The sequence below is a fragment of the Penaeus monodon genome, chromosome 14 (genome assembly GCF_015228065.2).
Source record: "Penaeus monodon isolate SGIC_2016 chromosome 14, NSTDA_Pmon_1, whole genome shotgun sequence".
Classification (NCBI taxonomy): Eukaryota; Metazoa; Arthropoda; class Malacostraca; order Decapoda; family Penaeidae; genus Penaeus; species Penaeus monodon.
The window spans coordinates 51,415,217-51,421,216 of NC_051399.1; the positions used below are offsets into that span (position 1 = coordinate 51,415,217).

General features: G+C 32.5%; 3 non-coding genes across 3 annotated transcripts; 1 reads left to right on the forward strand and 2 right to left on the reverse strand.

The window, feature by feature from the left end:
* Nucleotides 1-2,856: 2,856 nt before the first annotated feature.
* Nucleotides 2,857-3,047, reverse strand: LOC119581359. Its single transcript, XR_005229504.1, has one exon. It is a non-coding gene; the product is annotated as a U2 spliceosomal RNA (small nuclear RNA).
* A 1,353-nt stretch (nucleotides 3,048-4,400) lies between these two features.
* LOC119581333 lies at nucleotides 4,401-4,561 on the forward strand. The gene has a single exon (XR_005229483.1). It is a non-coding gene; the product is annotated as a U1 spliceosomal RNA (small nuclear RNA).
* A 742-nt stretch (nucleotides 4,562-5,303) lies between these two features.
* LOC119581410 lies at nucleotides 5,304-5,420 on the reverse strand. Its single transcript, XR_005229546.1, has one exon. It is a non-coding gene; the product is annotated as a U5 spliceosomal RNA (small nuclear RNA).
* Between the last annotated feature and the right edge of the window lie 580 nt (nucleotides 5,421-6,000).

Sequence of the window (6,000 nt, forward strand, 5' to 3'; positions counted from 1 at the left end):
GCCATATGTATTTATATGTATATATATACAAAATACATACACATACATAAATATATATATATATATATATATATATATATATATATATATATATATATATATATATACATATATACATATATATGGTTATTTGTTCTATATGAGAAAAATTTGAAATGTCTCAAATTTTTTTAATTTCTTTTTGTGGCTTTTCATATGTTTATATATACGAGGGGGCTTCAAAAGTTTGTGAAAAAAGAACAGCAGAAAAATGGTTTCAGTTATGATGCTTATTTTTTCAACATATGCTCGTTCAGGGCAATACACTTCTGCAGACGTTGATACCAGCCTTTAAGGCCATTTAAGCTTAGATGGCCTTAATCATTTAAGGTCAATCTAATTATTGTTATTTTGATATAGCAGCTCATTTCCATCTTCAACCGATGGAAAATTGGTACCTTCCAATATTTTTTAAAAGTTTGGAAACAGAAAGAAATCGGGCTAAATTGGGGCTGTAAGGTGGATGTTAGACGATTTCCCATTGAAATTCAGGTAGCACAACTTTTAACTACCGAGCGCCATGAGCGGGTGCATAGTCGTGGTGGAAGAGAATGTGTTGATGTAACTTTCTAGGTGTTTTTTTTTTTTTTTTTTTTTTTTTTTTTTTTTTTTTTTTGTGACAGTTATCTCAAATCACATTCATAATAAGCAGATGTAATTGTTTTCTTGCTCTTGAGGAAGTCAGCTAGCAAAACTCCTTCTGCATCTCGGAAGACAGTGGCCTTTCCTCTTGAACACTCTGATTTTGCTTTGACTGGTCCACTTCCACCCCTGGGCAGCCACTACTTTGATTGAATTTTATCCTCAGGATCCTACTGGTACAGCCATATTTCATCCCCTGTCACAATTTTCTGCAGAAAAGCTTCAGAGTCCTCATCTCACTTGTTTAAAATTTCCATTGAAAAATCTACCCCTCGTTTGCTGCAGATCTGGGCACAACAGCCTAGGGACTCATTGAGCAGGAAGCTTGCTTAGCCCAAAACTCTCCACCAGAATTGTGTGTGCAAAACCCACAGAGATGTTGAGTGTCTCCTACTGATTCATTGGTTACTCATCTATACTTTTCAGTCATGTTACGGACAGCATCAGCGGTATCCTCAGTAATCAGCATGCTTTAAAGCAAATGTGTAGTCATGATGTTTATGTTAACTAAGCATTTATGCCAAAATGTGTTCTTTGAAGAAATATGCATTCATAGTACATATAGTTTAGTTTAGTCTATCTTTCATGGTACATTTATTATTATTATTATTATTATTATTTATTATATTTATTTATTATTATTATTTTTTTTTTCAGAAAGCTCTGATACTTATTTTACCATGTACAGTATAAACTTTACATTTCCTACCATATTTGGTGTAGAGCATGCAAGCATTTTATATATGGCAACTAAATTCACATATTACGTCATTCATATAACAATAGGAAAATGTGCAAATTCGGTGTAGTAAAATAAAGTCCTAAGTTAAATGTAGTGTGACATTGAATTCTGAAATTGTTAGTATTATCATACTTTACAGGATCACTTCAAAAGTGCGATTGCCGGGTTTCTCACCAAGATCCTCGGAATATATTCAACCATGATGAGGACTGTTAATGTAACCCTATGAGCTTAAAGCGGATCGAAAGTGTTGTGCTTGAGAGTTTTGATGACCGTTGTGACGGGTTGAATATCAATCCACAAGAAGTATCTTAACCCAACCACCACAGATGTATAAGTCTGTCCCCATTAGTTTTTTTTAACATACCGATGGTTCCACATGTGCCCTAGTGACCGATCCTGATTTTCCCATTTCTTTAAATGGCGAGAAAAAGGTTTTTCTTTTTAATACAATTGATATCAATGCTGTTATTATTGTTACTGGTGTTATGGTTATTAACTGTTATTGAAATCTTGGTAACATTTAAGACAATGATATAATGCAAAAGACCCTTTCTAAAGTCAATGAAAGGGTAAACAGGTGAGCTAGGTATGACTAATGACTGACTCCTTGGTGATTAAGCACTTGTAGAGCCATCTGTGTAAATACTATAAATAAACTTGTATTACAGTGGTATGGCATGTAATCTTGCCATCCGTGCCGATTGGGTTAAACTTTTGAAAACTGTTAAGAACAAAAATTACAATTTCAATGTGTTGCCAGTAAAATATAGGAAGTGTCAGTACTTGTTATTAATGTAATTTTCATCAGTTTAAGTGTTTAAACCATATTTTAAATAATAAGCAATTAATTTGCTCGCAGATGTAGATACTTTTGTGCTTTCTATTACAAGTAAAACTATTAGATATAATCATTATTGCTTTGTCTACTTTTGATGCCACTATTCTTAGTATTGCCACCATGTATAATTATTATACTCGAGTTCCTGTACCCCCTTTGTTACTTAATGTTACGGTAACACCAAAGTCAATGAATGTGAAGGTGCAATCGTGATTAATTAATGAATGACAAAATTCATAGTTATGTATACCAAAAGTTACTACACTAAGGTGTCACATGGAGTGGGACGGCACTGGTGTTTTACACACTTGGAGCTGAATGTGATTGTAGCCTTACCTGTGATATATCGTCAACTAGTTGATATGTTTTATTAATTAATAGCTTCCCAGAGAGATTGGATCAGTCTAGGAGGTACTGCAATAAGTGGCCAGTTCTCAGAAATCATTTAAATTTCGGTTTTTATTTGCAGAAAGGTAACCGTTGAAGTCAATATTTTCTTGAAGCTAGTGTAATACCATCTGTTAAGAAAGGGGTTAATCTTAATGGTTGTTATTACTTGCAAATAAATATAATTAGATGATATCCTCCCCGGAGGGAGTGGACCAATCCCGGGTACTGCAATACCGGGCCGATCCGCGGCAAAGGTGGAGCAAGCCCCTAGCACTTCGCCATTTTCCAAAAATCATTTTTAATATCGTAGATCCCACAGGGGATCGTATCAGATATTAAGCTGATAAGAACAGATACTCCCACTTTGATCTTAGCCAAAGGCCGAGAAGCGATACTGAAACAAGGTTGTGTGCGTGTCCGAGAAAATGTTTCTGAAGACTTGCTAGTGATATTCTTTATAGATATAAGGATTTAAGCGACATGACATTGGAAGTTATTGAAATCTTGATTGCATATGAAATGTTTCCTGTATGAAAATTCCCAGAAACTATTGCGGGGATTTACAAGGATAACTTTATCGGACAAATACTTGTAGCTTCTTAGCCAACTATCACAAAACCTCTTTATTAACACAACTTTCACACCCACAGACACATTGCCTGCATACACACACACACACACACATATATATATATGCCCAAGGCCTATTATACTGTATATAAATATTTAGCACCTGTATATCTGCACACACTGACGTCATGTGTATTATGTACTCGTAAAAACGTAAGCGCAACACACTAACACGCACGCACACGAACACTTTCGTACATATTCTGTATTTGCATTATACAAGAAAATGTGTGTATATTATATATATATATATATATATATATATATATATATTATAATATATATATATATATATATATATATATATATATATATATTATATATATATATATGGAAACCTTAACGAAAGAAAATGATTATTTCTGGGTATATTGAGTAACATTCTATGATCGTTTACTATTATGCATATATATATATATATATATATATATATATATATATATATATATATATATATATATATAGAGAGAGAGAGAGAGAGAGAGAGAGAGAGAGAGAGAGAGTATTGCGATATTTGATATTAGTCTAACGTAATAAAACCCAAAGATTTGAAAAATGCATATCCTGTGTGCATTTAAAATCATGTTAATATTACATTTCTACAAATATTTTCGTACATGTTATCCATCTGTATTTATAGATTTACGAAGGGTTTTGATGAATATGTGTGAGTGTGCATATGTTGGTTTATATATATAATATAATATATATATATATATATATATTTTATATATATATATCATATATATACATATATATATATATATACATCTATTTTATATATAATATATTATATACTATATATATATATATATATATATATATATATATATATAGAAACCGACGAAAATAGACATAAAATATCACGGAGAGGATAAAAGAAGCATAACGGAATACAGCTGGAAAAAAGCTTATATACAAATAATTTAGGAAATAATAAGGATTGTTGATCATTGACATCTTTGTTCCCAAATACAGTTTATAAATTGAACATAAGTGTAGTTCACTAGTAGAATCTTCGCAAAGAAAAGTTCAATTTGATATTTGTATTAGGTTTATAGAGCGCGTGGGTTCTCAGTAAGTGTGAGCGTGGGTCGCGGGGGGGTTTGTATTAGCATACTTACCGGGCACAGGAGATACCGTGATCATGAAGGCGGTTTTCCCAAGGCGATGCTCACCATTGCACCCCGGTGGCGCTGACCCTTGCGATTAACCCAAATGTGGTTAACTCGAGTGCGCAATTTTTGTTAGTGGGGACTGCGTTCGCGCTATCCCCCTTTTTACATATCGTTATACAATATCCGCTATCCCCTTTTTTACATATCGTTATACAAATATCCGCTATCCCCTTTTTACATATCGTTAACAAAAGTATTACATTAGAACTAGCTCTCTTAAGTGTTGGCGAGAGAAAGATTCTTAAATGGCGTAGCATCTCTTAAATGCTTATGGTTTGTATATCCCATTACATATATATGATAAACCAACTCAATAGAAGAAACTGTCGAGTGGCTATTATTATTCTCGTAAATTATTTTTTTAAACATACCGGACATACAGATCTTGTAATCCTATATTAGCTATCCAGTTACTGAACGTTTGGGAGATGACCAGTTGCAGAAAAATACAATATCGAAGACATTGACAACTATTTTATTATTATTATTATTATTATTATTTTTATTATTAGTTTTTTTTTTTCATATAACTACCACTAATATATAAGAAAACTTTGATTTTTTTCCTTTTATGTAAATGTTGTGATCAGTAGTTGCTTAATTTTGCGTATCATTTGAGGCGTAACTATTTGTTCAAGAATATGTTATTTTCCCTTCAGAAATATAATGTTAACACTTCCTAAAACTTCAAGATGTGGGTTTTAGATGAGAATGAAAGTGTATGAATTCTTAGGGTCTAGCTTGAAATGGAATGGGCATTCTAACAGGTTTATTAAAACTGAATCCCCTTGAACTATATACATTAGATCAAATGTATATAGTCTTAACATATCATTTTAATGAACCCACCGAAGTGGGCTATAGAAATAAAATTGAATAAGACACTAAGTTGTTCCCCTCCACGGAAACCTTTAGTAAAAGGCGAAGATTTATGCGTTTTGAAGGGAAACCAGAGTTAGGTATAAATGGTCACCCAGTAACCAACAAAGGTAGGCTGGGGAATACTAGAACGATAAATATAAGATCAAAAAAGGTTTATCGTGAAGTAAATAGATATTTATCTTACAAGATTAGCACACTTAAAAGCAAATGTGTAATCATGATGTTCAAATTAACCAAGTATAATTGTCAGGCAGATTTAACTTAATTAGATATAACACTTGAAATTGAAACGTCGCATATGAATACCGTTACTATCATAAACAATCAAAATCGATTTTTTTAAAGATTCATGAATCTTTGGATTCAAAAACAAAATCATCTAGGAGTAGTTAATATTATATATGCACCTAAAATTCGTTGGAAATATCACTGAAGAAATATGCTTTTCCTAGTAGATATGGTTTAGTTTAGTTGCACCTCTATGGCTTATTAGTTTTGAAATGGTCAAACTAAAGCCCACATATTGCATCATACATGTACCAACATATCGCGTGAAAATCCGTGTAGTAGAACGAAGTTGTTAGTAAAAGTATCTGTGAATGAACTCGAACTCGAACATGATCATACTTTGATTTGTGCATCGTTCTACGTAAACT